At 58.2% G+C, this 17,664-nt stretch overlaps 1 protein-coding gene across 1 annotated transcript in view; it reads left to right on the forward strand.

Moving 5' to 3' along the window:
• The first annotated feature begins 1,325 nt into the window (after positions 1 to 1,325).
• Positions 1,326 to 17,664, forward strand: part of ST3GAL1 (ST3 beta-galactoside alpha-2,3-sialyltransferase 1) — a 72,235-nt gene continuing 55,896 nt past the window's right edge. Inside the window, exon 1 of the mRNA XM_062187954.1 lies at positions 1,326 to 1,509. The gene's annotated coding sequence lies outside the window, so the exon portion shown is untranslated. The remainder of the gene's footprint in view (positions 1,510 to 17,664) is intronic.

The following is a 17,664-nucleotide window of genomic DNA, read 5'->3' on the forward strand; positions in this document are numbered from 1 at the left end:
CCCCCCCCCCCCAGTGCAGCTTGGCAGGGGTCCTCAGCGGCTTGCAGGTCCCTGTGCTTGTTGGTCTTTTATTGCTTTGTGGGGGCTTTTACTCCTGGCCTGCCCCCAGTGTGGCTTTGGCCCAGGGGCTGATTGTCTCACTCCTCCCCTCCTCCCACCCCCACACACTTTCAACCTGGCTCTCTCCCACCTCTCCCCTCTCTGAACACCTCACTTCTTGTCCCCCAAGTCCCCGAAGCCTTCCCCATTCTGTAGGTTGGGCCATCTGCAGGCCCAGCACGGTTGTAAGGGTTGCACATGTGCAAACCACTTCCTCAACACAACTGTCTACCCAGACACGCAGGGTCCCCTCACACAGAAGGGAGGCCCAGGAAGCGGCCGAGTGGACTGGAACCAAGCGGGCGGGGCCGGCCCACCCAGCTCTGGCCGCTGGCCGTCTCCGCAGGAGCAAGGGGGCCACAGCAGGAACTGACTCCCCGGCCAAGCTGCGCCTCTTGGCTCTCAACTCGCCACGGCAAAGTGGCAGAACACGCAGTCCTCGCCGTAAAACCCCATTTTCAAAAAACGCTTCTTCAGCCTGGCGTTGGGCTCTGGGCCTCGGAGCTCTGCGATTCGGCGAGAGACGGGCCCGCCGCCCCCGCTGGCAACGCGAGCCGGATCCCCAAGCCCCAGCCTCAGGCCTGGCTGCCCACTGCGGACTCCGGCGCCGCGGCATCCGGGCGGGCCACGCCGCCCTGCCCCGCTCTGCGGCTCCAGCCACACCAGCCCCCCAGCCCCACCGCGGCCTCCCATTTCCCCGCCCTAAAGCCCACCTCGAGCCCCGGGACAGTCCGCGGCTCCCCGGGTCGCCGGCTTGAGGACCGGCCCCTTCTCGCCTCCGTGCCCCCAGACTCACGTCTTCCCCGTGCGCGCCCGTCGCCTCGTCCCCCGAGCTGACCCCACGCGCCCCCGGGCCATCTTCCCCGGCCCCGCTCGCGCGGCTGTCCCCGCAGGGCCCCTCTCGGGGCGGCGACCGGGTCCCCGCCTCGCCACCGCCGTCCCCCCGGCCCGGCCTCTGCCAGACACGCCGCGGTCCACGTGGCTCGGCCGCAGGAAGCCCCGCGCCAGGGGGAAAGCCGAGCCGAGGCCGGGAGGGCGGGGGCGCGGGGCGGAGGCGGCGGCCGGGCTGGCGCACCCGGGCTGCCAGCCCGGCCGGCCGGGGGAGGCGGCCCCTCGCCGATCGCCCCGCCTCCCACTCCCGTTACACTCGGGGGAAGGTGTTCCCGAGACCGCTCCACCCTCTCCCCGCCTCCCCGCTCCAGCCTCGGCCGGCGGAGCCCACTATGCCAGACAGTTTCGACACTTTGCAAAGACAAAGAGACCTGGAGCCGCGGCAGCCGGAGGAGAGGGAGCAGCGGGAGGCGATGTGAGCCGAGGAGGGGGCGCGGGTTCGGGACGCCACGCCCCTGGCACGCTCCTCGGACCCCAGCACGCCCCAGCCGAGAAAACTCCAGCGGGTCTGCAGCTGCGGTGAGTGTGCGCGCGGGGCCGAACCGCCTCGGGGCGCGCGGGGTCTGCGTCCGCCCGACTTGGGGCTCGCGCGGTTCGCTGTGTGTTGTCCCAGTGGAGGCGCCCTGGGGACGGAGGGGTCAGGAGAGGTCTGGGTGGGTGTGACAGGGGACGTGTCACCTAGGGAGACCCCTGCCTAGCCGGGGCGACCGCCAGGGACTGTAGGCGAGGAGGGTCTGGGAGGAGGCTCGGGACAGGGGTCTTAAGCCGTCACCGGAGGAACGCACACGGGTGGGGAGCCGGTGCCCGGGGCGGCCCCAGTGACACTGCAGCCGGCACCCGGCCGAGATCTCCCCGACCCGGGCCGCCCCGTAGGAGGAGACCCCATGGGGCGGTGGGGCTCAGGCGCTCTGGAACGGAGCCGGGGTCGCGCTGGCCGGGACACTTCGTGGCGCGCCGGAGGCCGCTGGCGATCAGGACCGCGGGCCGGACCGAATCCCCCCAGTCCGCTGCGAGCAGGCGCAGACCCGGGAGGCAGCAGGCCCCGGGGACGCCTCCAGCCCGCGCCGCTCCGGATCCGGGGAGAAGTTGGCGCCGGGACCCGGCAGCTGCCGGCGGCGTGGCGGGCCGCGGGGGATTCGGGTGGCGGCGTTGGCGGCTACGCAAAACTCCGAGTCCGGCCAACGCCGTTAGGCGCCGCAGCTGCCGAGGCATAATCGGACAAAAGTTAGCAACTTGTCCGCGCCTCCCGCGTGTGCGACCTCCCGGGGCCGGGGCCGGGGCAGGGGCCGCCTTTTCCAGGAGCGCAAGGCGGGCGCAGAGCGGCTACAGCGGGGCGCGGCGCCCCAGAGTGGGCACAGCTAGTTCGGAACCGGGACAGTGGCGCAACTTTCGGCTCCTGCTTTCTCCACCCGTGAGTGTTTGAGCGTGACCTTGCGGGAGGAAGCGCAGCAGAACTTGAGATGGAGGTTGAGGCTGCGCCCCAGCTTGGCACCATCAGCCCGAGCGCGCCTTCGCCCTGCCTGGCGGCGGGGGCCCCGGAGGGGAAGGGTGTCCGGGTCATCCAGGCCCGGCTTGTCCGGGGCCCTGAGTGGGGTCTTTCCACGCGCGGTGCTTTGGCGTGCGCTCCCCAGGCGGACAAGTGCGCGCCCAGAAGCGCGCGCGTGGCTGGGGGCTGGGCCGGCCACTGCGTCTCGCGGGCCCGGCGCGTCCCGCAGAGGGAGGCAGCCGTGACCCTGAGGGCAGTGACAAGCAGCCGCCGGGGCCTCCGCCTCTCTCGGGTTCGCCTCCGGCGGGTCCCGCGGCCCGGGCGCCCGGTGCTGAGAAGGCTCCCCGGGGACACAGCGATCGCCCACCCCAGCTCTGCGGCTGAGTGCGCGCGCGTGCTGGGGGCCGCGACGCCGCCTTGTGCCCTTTCGCTTCCCGCGTTCCCTTGCTCGGCGTCTGGAGTTCCCTGAGCACCTACTATGTGCCGCGCCGGGCGCAGCTCCCGGGCCCTTAACTGGAAGCGGCGGGCGGAGCCCTTGGTTTTCTTTTTTTTTTTTTTTTTTTTTACCGGTGAGCATCTCAGGTTCGAGAAGGCAAGGTGCACTGCCCCCTGCCGGCTGTCGTGGACGGTGCCGCTCCGCCCCGCGGTGGGCTTGGGGCGCCGGAGGGGCTGCGCGCCCGCGGTGCTAAGGGAGGGCCCAAACTCAAAGCTTGGACCATTTTCTCATATCTCCTGGGTGGCTGCCTCTGTCCAGGACGGGCTGACAAGTGGGCGCCCCTCCGTCCTCTGCCTCTTGTCTCCACCTCGGATCAGGAGACCCAGCCTGTAGGACTCATTCTCCTTCCACAGGCTTCTTTACCATCCGTCCCCAACATCTGTTCTGCAGAGACGATGCCATGTGTGTGTGTGAAGGCCTGGGGCTCCACAATGCTCATGGAAAAGCGCAATGAAAATATAATGTGAATTTTTCATGGAAATTATGTATTGAGAGGGAGAGTGTGCTTATCCACTGGTTCTTGCCCCAAATGCCCACAAAGGCCAGAACCTGGCCAGGCTGAAGCTAGGAGCCGGAAACAGGTCTCCCATGTGGGTGGCAGGGACCCAACTACTTGAGCCACCTGCTACCTCCCAGAGTCCACCTTATCAGGAAACTAGAAGGAGCTGAGCCCACGCTTGAACCTGGGCACTCCCAGCTGGCACCTTAACTGGCTGTATGCCTGTCCCTCCATGAACTTTTAAAGCCCCCTTGCTTTCATGGCTGTATACATGTGTGTGTGTATACCTATGTGTGCATGTGAGTGCCTGGACTTCGAGTCCAGGCAAAAGAGCTCCATCGTGTGTGGTTTGTTGTTTGTTTTTTTTTTTTTTTTCTGAATACATAGATGAAATACTGAATGGCAGACGCCTTTTCCCTGCCTGTCCCAAGTCCCGGAGGCCCTGACATTGGCTGTTTGGATGGCACTGTCCAGGCAGGGCCAGGCCTTCGGCTGAGCAGGCCACAGCACCCAGCCACCTGAGCCCTGGGGTGACGGAGAAAAACAGGAAGTGTGGCTGTCACCGCGGGTGGAGGGCTTCCTTGCAGCTGGGCAGTGGCAGGCGGAAGCCGACTTCTGCCGTTGTAGACCAGGCTGTGTCCCACGTGCACGCTCAGTCTGCCTGCTTCCCCGGGCTGAAGCCTGGGCACCTCCCAGAACTGGCTGTCGCTGGTCCCCCCGGTGTGGGGCATCGGATCCATCTTTGGTCTACAAGGGAGGGGTCCTGCTGGATCCTGGGTCTCCATGGGACTCCCTGACAGGTAGGTCTCTGTCTCCCCCACTAAGCAGCGCCCAACCCTCCCACACCACCAGGGAGAGGGAGACCAGAGGCCTGCCGCCCCCAGGAAGGAACCTCTCCGATATATGACTTTCTGGGCCGTTGCCCTCGGCTTGAGTCAGTTCCTGTGTAGGCTGCTGACTTGAAGGACTGCTATTTAGATCAAGCTTTGCCCTATGGAATCTAACCTTCACCTTCAGCCCAAGCTGCTTTGCAGAAAACAATCAAGAAAGATAAAAAATAAAAGGCATCGTTCATCTTGTTCTTGCAATGCCTTCCAGTGAGTGCTATATGCACGCGTGCACCCACAGCCGAGGCCCACGGAGGAGCTGGCCTGCTCGAAAGGCGTTGCAGGATAAGGCTGCTTCGTACAGCTTTGTTCAGCTGCGTCTCCTCCTTAGAGACCAGAGACTCTGGGCGCTCTCCCTGGCTCTTAATTTGGTGACAGGAGAGCCCAGACCTACCTGGGCCCTGCTTTGCACCCAAATGTTCCTGAGCTCTGGGTCCCAGTTTCTCTCACTGCACACCAAGAGGCCCTGGAGTTGTGCTGACTGGGACTTTGGGGCCAGGAAAGTCTCGCTTGGTGAAGGTAGCCCCCGCCTCATCTGTTTGTGCACCAGATTCAGCCTCCACCTCCAATGGTGTCACCGTCCCACACGGGGAGGCAGGTGGCCCACCACCCTTGGCCCAGGACCCATGGGGCCTTCCCCAGCAAGGTCACCTGGCCAAGTCATTTGTCCAGCAGTTCTTGTGACATTTTGAAAGGTGGCCTGGAAGTTTTCAGGTCTGTGGTCTGAAACCTACTCCAGGGACTCCCAGATGGTGTGGGAGGGGACAGGAGGCACGGGCTGTGTTCCCATGTGTCTAGGAGCTGAGCATGACCTTAGAAATCTTTCTGCCCACTCCTTCCCTTTCATGTAACAATACGAGGCCCACAAGGGAAGTCCCTAGGACTGCTGGTGACAAAGCCAGTCCTATAAACCCCAAACAGGTTAACCCTTTGTGCCCCCTTTTCCAAACCCACGATTGTCGGAACGGTCAAGTCTCTGCTTCCTTACTAGACATCCACGTATCCTTGGCAAGTAGGGTTTTTGTTTATTAGGTTTTTCTGATGGCAGTGGTTGGATTGCTCTGGTTTGGGTTGAATCAATATTTATGGGGCACTTATTCCACACCAGGCGCCATGCAAGGAGATACAGAGACAGGACATGCTTGCGGTCCCTGTCCCCATGCCTTCCCAGAGGTTACCGTGTTCTGTTTGACATGGGAGGGGCATAGAGTTAGGCTGTGTGTGCTTTGTGCTGGGAGAGGAGCCAGGCAAGGGCAAGCTCCCCTCTGCCTTGAATGGGAGAAGATGCAAAGAATGGGTACCAAAGAGTCTTGTGCCCTGAGTGTGCGAGAGAAACAAAGTAAAAGAAAGTAACAGGTTGGCCCAAGCCTGTTTATTGTTCCTGAGAGGTGAGGGGCCTGAGAGTTTTAGGAGTCCCAGGCCCCAGTGGCCATTTCCGGTCAGTTTGTCTTGATCTCTACTTTGGACGGGTGGGGTTGATCCTTGCTGCCCAGCCACATGCGAGTCCCTGCACTGTGAGCTTCCAGGGATCGAGGACCCCAGACTGGTTGCACCTAAAGCAGGGTGGCTGCCTGGTGTTTGCCTTACAGAAAAAACCCCTCCCTTTATGCTGAGCCTGTGATCTGGAACTTTGTCTCCCATGTTAGCCGCGGAGTTGGGTGGGTGGGGTCGAAGCACCTAGGCTTTCAGGAATAGCGACTACAGGGTGGCCGTGTGACGTGAGGCCAGCTCACACTCACAGGTCAGGTATGAGGTGGACACCCCTGGGATGCAGGGCCCCAGGAGGTGTTAAGGTGGGCGCACTGGGCAGAGTTTTGCACATGGATGTCTCAGAGCCCAGCTGGGCCAAATCTGTAGGAGATGGTGATCTTGACACCAGAACAGAGTGTGCAACACAGAAGCAGGGACTGAAGGTGGAAAATTCTGGAAAGGTCATGGAAACCCACTGGAAATAGAAGGAAGCGATCTGGTTTGAATCTGAAGGGGTTTGTTAATGACGCACGCACACACACACACACACACCCCATCAAGAAGCAAGGCTTTGCTCATTCCTCAGGTTGCATAAAATTTTTATAGTTTCTTTTGCCCCCAGACAGGACACAGAGACTTAATTAATTAGCTGGGATCATGACCCCAAGAGTAGCCCAGAGTGCCGTTACCAGGAGCAGGGACACCTGGCAGGGAGGGCAGGGGGCTGGCTGGGCCACCTCGATGGAGCCGCCCTGTTTGGCCCGGCTGGGTTAGGACTCAGGTTCAGGTTCAGGTTCAGGGCACCTGGAGCTGCCTCCATCTGTTTCCATCTCAGCAGCTGGAGCTGGAGGTTTCCCAGAGTCAAGGGAGCAACCGGCAGACAAACCACCTAGCCGGGGACTCAGCGCTCCCGGGTCCTGGCCCTGACCCCTCTGCTCCTGCACGGGGACCTGGCGTGCAGCCCTTATGCTCGCTGACTTTGGGTTTCTGCAGCTGGGAGGTGGCAACGGCAGTTTGCATGCCACCTGCACTGCAGGCGAGCGGGGAGGTGCCCACAGGGAGGCACCGTGGTGGGCTTCATGGGGAATCCGTTCAGCAGCATCCGCTTCATCACGTGTTCGCTGTGTGCCCGGCGGTGTCAGGCAGGCTAACCCTCCTCTCCTTCCGGGAGAGTTGGATTCCTACAGGATGTCTTCCCAGAGCTGGGCCAGCATTTGGGGAAGTAGACAAGGGATGCTGCTGTACCCGAGCCCAGGTACCCGACCAGAGAAGAAGAGAGGGCTGGGCCAGGGGAACCAGTGGAGCATCACAGAAGGACTTGACCTCGGCCCCTGGGAGGGGAGGAGCCAGGGACTCAACTCTGCCTCCTTGCCCTAGTCCTGCCTGCCCTCCACAATCCGGAGCATCCAGGGGCTGAACCCAGTCTGTGGCCAGAGGCAGGGAGCTCTGTGATGGGGCTCCCCAAGGACAGGGCAGGGTCAGGCCAGGAGAGTGGACTGAAGAGATCACCTGTCATCTCTTTTGATCCTGCAACAGCCAGGGTGGGGCAGTTAGTCCTAAGATTCCAGGTGACAGGTGAGAAGCCGCAGGGACCTAGAGGGAACTCCCTGGCCCACGGCTCGCAGCTGGTGGAGCCCAAGTTTTAACCCAGTGTGTTTTCCTGGCTCCAAGGAAAATAGATGCATGCAATGGGAGACACTCCACACAGTCCCTCGTGTTGCTATCAAATAGCATCTTAGAGACAGACTGGTGTAAGTAGGAAGGTTTGCCTGCATTTCAGCCCAGGTTGATCCCCCAGGGATTGCCTTGCCTCAGTTTCCCCTTGGTCGTGAGAATGGACTGGATACAGTGAATGTATCCAGTGCAATGTGTTCCTTAAGGAAGGATTTTAGAATCTGATACATACGAATTGTGCAGCCAATGTTAGTTTCTATTACTGAGAAGGTCATGATCCAGACTCCAGACAGCGTGGTGTAGGGGGTGTTGGTGCGTGTGCCTTGATGGCCCTCTGTTCTGTTCAGTATTCGGATAAGATGGTTTGAATACTCAGGCACTAAGACGTCCTTCCTTCTCACTCATCTTGGCATGTTTGGACACCTCTCCCTCTCTCTTTCTCTTTCTCTCTCTCTCTCTCTCTCTCTCTCTCTCTGTGTGTGTGTGTGTAAATGAGCATTTCAGAAAATTTGTGAAAAATGGAATTTGAAAAAATTTTGAAAGCCATGCCTACGACAAGGAGTCTTTGAAAAATTCACGGAAAATGTGTGTGATGAAAATACTATGTGTCGGCCGGCGCCGCGGCTCACTAGGCTAATCCTCCGCCTTGAGGCGCCGGCACACCGGGTTCTAGTCCCGGTTGGGGCGCCGGATTCTGTCCCGGTAGCCCCTCTTCCAGGCCAGCTCTCTGCTGTGGCCCAGGAGTGCAGTGGAGGATGGCCCAAGTCCTTGGGCCCTGCACCCCATGGGAGACCAGGAGAAGCACCTGGCTCCTGCCATCGGATCAGCACGGTGCGCCGGCTGCAGCGCGCCTACCGCGGCGGCCATTGGAGGGTGAACCAACGGCAAAAAGGAAGACCTTTCTCTCTGTCTCTCTCTCACTATCTACTCTGTCTGTCAAAAAAAAAAAAAAGAAAGAAAGAAAGAAAAAAATACTATGTGTGGATTTCAGGATTTCTGTGTCCCACAATAAACTTATCTTTTGATTTTATTTTTCACAGTTTTTGAACTACCTTAGCGCATATGTGTGTACATGTATGTATAGTTTAATTTCTGTCTTTATTTGAGAGACAGAAGGAGGCAGACAGACAGACAGAAAAAGCTATGCCCTGCTGGTTCACTCCGCAAATGCCCACAACTCTGGGGTTCGGCCAGGGTGAAGCCAGGAGCCTGGAACTCAGTCGAGGTCGCCTGTGTTGGTGACAGGACCCAGCTACTTGAATTATCACCTGCTACCTCCCAGGGTGCACTTCAGCGGGAGGCGAGAATTCCAAGTGGAGCCAAGATCCAGACCCAGGCACTCCAATCTGAACCAAACACCTGCCTCCCCGCCTCACCCTTATACTTTTTATTTCCTCTAAAACACATAAATGTTATCTAACCAGGCATGAATCGGAAGCCCTTAAGAGAATATGAAATATGAGTTAGCGATTACAATAATTCAGAAGAGTTGAAAAAAAAAAAAAAAAAGAACACTAGTTCCAAAGAACTTTCAGAATTAAAGAGGGAGTTGAGACGACTTGGAAAGTTGCCATTCAGAGGTGCAAAGAAAGCTCTTTGTCTGCATTTCAGCAAATGCATTAAGAAAAGTTCAAACCCCACTCGATAGCATTGTAATAGGTTTTACTGCATTAAAAACAACAACAGAAATCCATTTGGAGCCGCAGTGGGCGGATAGACTGGAGTGGTCGAAAGTTCCCTTCATGCATATTTACTTAGCAGATAGCTCCTGAGCAAAACCCAACCAAAGCAAATGCGGCTCCAGCTCCTTCCCTGGGAGGACGGACTGCCTCGAGACGATGCCACGAGAAAGATGAAAAGCCATCTAATTGGGCATTTACCTTCTCAGAAATAAAAGCCCTCATGGAAAGGAAAGAGAGCAGGAGAGAGAAGGAGCCTCGTTGCCTTGGCTCCTTGGAAAGCTAGACTGGAGCCCAGGATACTTCTGGCTTTGTTCAGCCCCGGCGCCAAGGGCTCCTTCGTTCTCCCTGGCTGTATTGCGCCGCGGTCCCCGTGTTGGGGGCAGGATTTCAGTGGTGCCAGAGCTGAGATGTCTTCCACAGCCACTGGCATCGACATCAGGGGCTCAGCTCCTGTGTGTGTGAGGATGGGGTGAGGGGGCTCACCATCTCACAGACGGAGGTGCAGGTGACGGACAGCTCACAGGGCCCCACGGCGCATCAGAAAGTCACCCCTGCAGGACCCCCTGATGGGTGCAGAGCAAGAGCAGGGAGAGCAGCCGGTGACTGGCTGAGCATGGGGGAAGGCCACCTGCTGGCCACTACCCCTGACAGAGCCACCTTGCTCCATCCCAGCCCCCAGCACCTCACTGTCTCCACCTCTATCCCCCTGCTGGAGCCTGAGAACCATGGCCAAAAGTAAATAAACAATAAATCGAAGTCTCAGTATCCTAATTAGGGGCGGGCGCCGTGGTGTAGCGGATAAAACTGCTGCCTTTAGTGCCGGCATTCCATATGGGCGCCAGTTCAGGTCTCCGCTGCTCCACTTCCAATCCAGCTCTCTGCTATGGCCTGGGAAAGCAGAAAATGATCCAAATGCTTGAGCCCCTGCACTCACGTGGGAGACCCGGAAGAAGCTCCTGGCTCCTGGCTTCCTATCGGTGCTGCTGCGACCATTACAGCCAACTGAGGAGTGAACCAGCGGATGGGAGACCTCTCTCTCTCTCTCACCCTCTCTGCCTCTCCTCTCCCTAACTCTGCTAAATAAATAATCTTTAAAAGACAAAAACAAAACACATCCTAATTAGATCCTAGAATCACCTTGTGGAACCGGCGCTTTATCACCATAACGTGTAGAGCAGAACAGAGCAGCGCCCACAGGCTCCAAGTGTGTGGGCCGGGTGACGTTCTGCCAGGTGAACCAGAACCAGCCTCGGATTTTGAGGATCCACTCAACATCAGGAAGGCAGACATCCCCCCACCAACCATTGCACGGGGCAGGGGGCAGGGGGCCCTTGGGGGAGGGTTTGGAGGGTGAGACGCAGGAGCGCGTCACAGTGGAGCCTCCAGAAGGGAGGTGGAGGAGGTGAAAGGACTCACGCAGAGACATGGACTTATGAGTGTTGTGATGCAGCTTTGTTAATGGACAGGCCAATCCCTTTGGTCCATGGCAGGGAGTCCGCTGGTGGGTGAGGCCCCAGTGGAGGGGCAGAGACCTGGGCAGGCTTTGTGCGAGGGAGGAGGATGTGGAGGAAGACCTGCTGGGCACAAGGAGCCACAGTTACACTGGGGGCAGTGAGCAGGGCTTCGCTCTGGCCCAGCCTCCACTAAGTTGCCCAAGAAGTATTGCAGTCAGCAGACTTTCCAGAAGCCTAGGAGCCTACGAGAGAGGCTGTCGGGGTCCCTGGCTTCCTAGGGTGCCCCCTGTGCCTCCTCCTGGGCCAGGCCGGGTGGCTGCTCACCCCTTTGTCACTGGGTCCCTGCCCCCACCCCGTCTCTGCAAAGACTCTGCCTCTCTGGTTTTCCTAATCTCACTTTGCAGTGTGGAAACAGAGCCTCGGGGAGGCCAACTGTCAGGTAGCTAGAAAGTGGCAGGACCGGCATTCCTGCGTCCGGAGCCCAGGATCTCAGGTGCCATGCAGGACCGGCCCCAAACCTCTCCAACAGCGCTGCCCTGGAGGGGACGGGCTGCTTCAGGGTGCAGCAGGTGGAGTGGAACACCTGCTGCCCAGACCGCCCTGACTTGTGTTTGAGCACGTGCACCCGGCTTCCGGGGAATCCTTTTTGAAAGGAAGTCCCTCGCCATAGAAGGGGCCTCCACATCTGCCTCTCTCGGGCTGCCCATGGGTTTATTTAGCTTGTGACCATCAGGCTCGATTGTGGGATGTCCACCTGGATGGCCGTGTGGCTCATGGCCACCGGCATCCTTGGCCTGGGTAGCATCGATCAAGAGCCTCACAGTGCCACTGAGGACCTTCCAGGACGGAGCTTGCCGTCATCCCCAGCCTCCTGCCCAGGGGCTTCTCAGGAGCAGCCAGCCCCAAAGAGTCCACCTTGCTGTGGCCACACTGGCAAGTTCCCTGGCGGTGACCTCGTCGCAAAGGAGAGACAAGTTTGTTGTTCTTGTTTCTGGAAAACGCTGTTAATCCTACCACCTGGTGGAGAGTCTGATGCATAAACCTGTTGCTGGGGAAACGTGGCTGCAGATGGAGGTGGTGCGTCTGGCTGGGTGTGTGGCTGCGTGTGCTTCAAGTGGAATCTTAAAAAGAGAGATTACAAAGAAGCAGGGAGATTAGGCAGACTGGGGGGTTTTCGGCCCCCGCAGGATCTGCCAATGGGGCCCCGGGCTCTTGTCCCAGTGGAAGGATTGCCTGTGTGATCGGCCGCTGCTCTGTGCACCCCTACGTGTGCCGGGGGAACCGTGAGCCCAGCAGGTGTGACCCAGGAGGTACAGGATCGCATGCACTGAACTGAGAGCCCAGAATGCCATGTGGCCGCACAGGGCAGGAAGAGGCCCTGGCATGGGTGCGGCCTCCAATGGCAGTGCCCCCTGCGTGTAGGGGACCACCCCTGGGAGTGCAGGAGCTTGCCTCTTTTCTCCAAGATCCCCGGTGTTGTGCACCGTGTAGGTCACTTGGGGTGAAGTCGGGGTGCGGGCAGCCGGTTGCATGATGATGAGTGACGAAGGCTATAGGTTTAGGTGGCAAGAAGCAGAGAAAAACTCCTGAGACCTTTGCATGGCCCAAAGCCTGGGCAGTGCCCGTATTCAACCTCTCCCTGCTCTTAGGGCTCAGTTAGTCACCTACTGCGTCACTCACTGACTCATTGATTCGCTCCCTAAAAGTTCAGGCTCTGTTTGATGTTGAGTGAGTCGCTTAATCTCTCTGTAGCTTCCTGTGTACCAGATGGATAATAACAATTCATGTCTCCCAGGAAGTACGCCCAGCGCTGTAAGGGTTAATACCGGGAAAGTGTCTGGAACAGTGATTGCTAACTACATGTGATGCAGTACACCTCCTGCACACCGTCATCAATTCTTTTTTTTTAAAGATTTATTTTATTTATTTAAAGTCAGAGTTACAGAGAGATGTAGAGACAGAGAGAGGTCTTCCATCCACTGGTTCACTCCCCAGATGGTCACCAATGGCCGGAGCTACGCCGATCCAAAGCCAGGAGCCAGGAGCTTCTTCTGGGTCTCCCATGTGGGTGCAGGGGCCCAAGGACTTGGGCCATCTTGTACTGCTTTCCCAGGCAATAGCAGAGAGCTGGATCAGAAGAGGAGCAGCCGGGACTAGAACTGCTGCCCATATGGGATGCCGGCGCTTCAGGCCAGGGTGTTAACCCACTGCACCACAGCAGTGGCCCCCTGTCATCAATTCTAATAGGAACCCTCTGTCCGTCCTCCCCTGAGCAGAATTTTCTTCCCTGAGACACCACATACTGGACTTCTGGACAGCTCTGTGGGTTAGAAAGCTCTTCATCACACAGCACTTCCAAGCAGAGAAGGCTTCCTGGAGGAGGCGGTAGGGTGGGGGTGTCTCTCAGAGCCATCTACATGTGGTCACAAGATATCAGAGGCAGGGGAGAGACATCTGAGATCTTGGACACAAGACGGTCACTTACTGTACAGCCAAGGTGTGACAGGTGTGTCCCTCAACCTGTTGGCGGTGCTGGCATGGTGTTTCTAAGACCCATATCCTGTCTTGATCTTGGTCAGCCCGGGGTGCCCTGCTGCCCACGAGAGCAGGCAGGATGAGCAGCCCTAACCTCAGGTGCTGGGTCTCCGAGAGAGAAGTTCAAAATGGACAAATGGACTCAAAAGGCAAATTGGAAAAAAAACTTAAAAATTAAATAAAAAAATTAAAAAGTTGATTTTGGTACAAAAACTGTGAAGTCCATGCATAGTTTTTTTCTTAATATGCATTTCCATGAATGTTTTGAAGGTCCCTCCTATGTATGGATCTTAACATTTTTCTTTTGCACCAAAATCAACTTAGCTTTTAGTCCACGTCCTGCAGACTTGCTGAAGCCGCCTTGTGCTAGGACCAAGCGCCGGCCGCCGGATGATCCCAGCCAGGTTTGCACCGCAGTCTCCCCGCCCCAGTCCCATTAGACCACTCTCTGGGCCGGGCCCAACTGCTTTTGATGCCTTGTTTCTACCCTCTTCCTTCCTGCCTTTCCACCCAGGACGTACCAGGCGCTGGACATTCTGAACTCTTGTCACCCTCCACAAGGGCTCTGAGGTCTTTATTGCTGTCTGGGTTTGGACAGTGGAGGGCACGGGGGCTCACGGACTCGGCCGTTGGCGTGGGCTGGGCAGAGGGCTGGTATGCACCCCCCTCCTCCAAATCCACACGTGTTCCCCAGAAGCACTTGGGCAGGAAGAGGCTCAGGACCCACCCCTCTGGCCTCCCTCCTACCGGTTTTCTCCTTGTTCCTGGGAATAAGATAAGAGCCCAGAGAACAAAGTCCCACTGCCCTGAATGGTATTTCAAAGGGCTATAAATAGGACACTTAGTGGTGGCACTCAGGTCACAACTGGCAGGGACAGCCTTTGATGAGTCAGCCCGGTTCCTTGGCCCAAGGTTTCCATGGTCAACAGCAGAGTGCCTGCCTCCTCCTCGCCCTCACTCTCCTCCCCGCCTTTCCTCTTGTCTGCTTCCTCACATTCTGGGGAGCACTCATGCACCTGTGCCCCCTTACTCCTGTGAGGTTGCAAACAGCACATGCCCAGTCCCGATTTCACAGAGATGGGACCGTCACTCTGGGCAGACAGTGCAGGGTGGCCCGGCCCGCCAGCATCTCACTGCTCTGTAGGCAAATTCAGCTGACCACCGGGAAGGCTGGGGACACAGCCTGTGCAGGAGGCTGTAGCCAGAGGGAGAAGGCGGGCTGTGAGTGGGTTTGGGGCATGCGATTTCCATGTCCCAGCCCGACCTCCTTCTGTGTGCTCTGGGACAGGGACCCCCATGTTTCTGGGGGACAGTTGAGCTGAATAAAGCAGTTGGATCATGGAAAGCCCCAGTAAGGAGAAGGTCTCTGGAGAGAGCAGTGAGAGTGAACAGAGACTCCATCAGCCTCCAGGATGCTTCAGGAAAACCAGTGTGGCCCAGGCTCACGACAGGGAGAAGGGGTAGGGCTGCTTGTCCCATCCAGAGACACAGGTGGGCGTCCCTGTGAGCCTGCTCTGCAGGATCCGCTCCACCGTGGGAAGGGGTAGCCACTTCCTCTCACTGCGGTCTGAGAACTGGATCGTAGCAGGATGCTGAGAATCGGGACTGGGATGTTCCTGGCCACACTGCCGAGAGCCCTGCGGGGCCACGGAGGGCTCCAGGAAGCACAGCCTCAGGGCTGTGCCCCCAGGAGCTCTGCTGCTGTTCCCACCACAGAGCAGACACGTGGGTTTGAGATGGGGGACAATGAGCTCTTAAGGCCTCCGCGAGGTTGCGGGGAGTGAAGAGAAAAGCGAGTCACAAAGCTAGGTTCCTCTCTGGGAAAAACCTGAGTAGTTCCCGGGCCCAGGGTGGCCTGCTTCCTTTGCAGGCAGTGTGGACAGTACGTGCAAAGTGCCTTCTGCTCTGGTGTCTTTTCCCCAGGCTCCCAGCCAGCACTTGGAAGACAGTGGTACCCACTGAAGTCTCTCAAGTGGGAGGAAGAGGTGGAGATGGAGCGAGAACAGGTGTCCAAGGTCACGGGGCAGCCAGGGTCGTCCTTGGTCACATCCACCCTCAGCCTTCAGCGCCTCTGCCTGCCTCTACCTCTACCCCTCTTGGTCTAGCGCAGAGGCCTGGGGCCGTCCTGGATGGGGGAGGAGGGACAGACAGAGAGCAGCCTCAACCCTAGCCTGCAGTGCCAGTGCAGCTCATGTTACGCACTGTGGGCGTGGGCAATGGCGGGAGGCACTTGAGAGCAGGCACACGGGTGGGCGGGCATGTGTGCAGGTTCGGCTGCTTCCCCTCGGGGTGGTGGTCCTCGTGACATAAATGAAGAGTCTGAAAAACGGGTCTGTAATTCGACTCAGTTCTGGGAAGGTGCCTGGCGCCTTGTTGGAGCACCTCAAAGGGTGGTCCTGTGCCTTATAGGTGGAGGCTGTCCACCTGCTGTGAGGTCCCTGGTGCGACCTCAAGTGAGGGTGTCCCGAAAAGGCGTGGGAGCGGCCCGGAGAAGGAGCAAAGCCCGACGCCTCCCATGCTCCCCGCCCTGGCGTCTCTTGCTCCTGGCCTGTCTCCCAGCATGCTCACCAGGTCCTTTGGGATGCTCGCCGTGAGACTCTCGCCATTTCCCCTTGGAAGGTCAAGTCCCACCCATGTTGCCAGCCTTGTCTTAGGAAGCGCCTATGTGCATGGTCAGGTTCATTCTCACAACATGGGGGCAGGGACGTCTGCCACTTGGATCATCAGATGAGTGGCTGGGGTGCAGGTGATTAGAACGTTTGCCCACCGCCCACAGTCAAAGTCACAGTCATTTGCAAAAGCCGAGACTTACAGAGGTCCGAGGACTGGGGTTGGGCCGTTCAGATGCTGGGGCCGTGGTTCTGCTCTGGTGTGGTACTTCCCGGCCATGCTGGCTGTGTTCACAGCTCCTGTGGCACTAAGCTGACCCATTGTGCAGGGTGGGGGTCACCTACTGGGAGACATGGGGGATTGGACAAGGCGTAAGTCACTGTCTCTGCATTTGAACTTGGGCTGCACCTCCACTATAAAGTTTCTGAGCAGAAATGCTGGGATGTCGTGTTTAGGTAGCCCTGGCTTTGAACCTCCCCTCAGCCAATTTCTAGCCATGTGGCCTTGGACCAATTATGGCCCCTTCTAGAGCCTGATTTGCACATCTGTGAAATGGGGTGAGATGCCCAAGCTCAGAGGACTGCTATGAAGGTGGCGTGCAGGCCTGCACTTGGCCTGTCCACACGGGCGTGGCTTCCTCTCTGGACTCAACCCACGGGCCCTCCAAGTACCACCACTCCTGATGAAGTCTGGGCTGAGCAGCACCCCTCAGCAGTCAGCCTTGTGGAACAGTGGGCTAAGCGGCCGCCTGCATCGCCAGCTGCTCCACTTCCGATCCAGCTCTCTGCTAATGCACCTGGGAAAGCAGCAGAGGATGGGCCCCTGCCACCCACATGGGAGACCAGGATGGAGCTGCTGGCTCCTGGCCCCCTGGGGAGTGAATGATGGAAGATTTCTCTCTCTCTCTCTCTGTAACCCTGCCTTTCAAATAAATCTTTTAAAAGAAAAAAGATGAAAGAAAGGCACTGCATCGTGAGAAATCCAATGTGTGGCACCCATTGCAAAGAGGGAGGTTGGAGAACCGCTTGCCTCTCTCTCTCTCTCTCTCACACACACACACACACTGCCTGCCTGAAGTCGTGTCCACTTTCACTTTCAGGCCCCAGCCTGGCCTCCGCAGTCCCTGGGCCTCCAGGAGGGAGGGAAGGAAGAGGGGAACATCCCCCCAGCAGGGCCCCACATGAACACTCAGCCTCCTTCCCTTCCCCCCAACCCCTCCAACATTGGCCCTGTCCTCCCTGGCTCCCCCATCCAGAATTGCTGCCCCTAATTCCCGCTCACACACAGAGCCTGAGCCACAGCCCTGCTCCGGTCACTCCACACACTTTTCTAGGTTCTCTCTCCAGCCCTCCCTCAGCTCTGTCTCTACTCTTGCACCTGCTCTTACCGCTGGGTCAGCTGCTCTTTTGCAAGCTGATCTGGCCGGACCGCCTCAGCCTGGATCTCATTTTCCATGAGCGTCATGTTCTGGATGGGACTTCAGTGTAAGAAATCTCCCACTGGTACCCTTGCGATCAGCCACTGCGTACACAGAGGCATGGCTCCTCGCCCTGAGAGCCTTCTCCCTGCACACACAGACAGAGAGACACACAGCCACAGCGGGCATCGGGCTCTGTCCCAAGGCCCCCAGGGGGTGCTGGAAACTCAGCACAGTTCTGCCCCCTCTCTCATACATAGCTACCTGTCATAAAGGTTGATTGATAAATCACACCCAGGGGACTAACAACCCCAGCTGGTAATAAAGCAGACCAATCATTAACAGCAGACTGCAACAAAAGTTTGGGTTTTTTTTAAGGTGTGGATTGTTTATTTCTAGAATTTTCCATCAAATATTGCGGGCCACTGTTGGCCGTGAGTGACCACAGAGAAGGCGGGGACTGC

Source organism: Lepus europaeus, chromosome 4, assembly GCF_033115175.1.
Source record: "Lepus europaeus isolate LE1 chromosome 4, mLepTim1.pri, whole genome shotgun sequence".
Taxonomy (NCBI): Eukaryota; Metazoa; Chordata; class Mammalia; order Lagomorpha; family Leporidae; genus Lepus; species Lepus europaeus.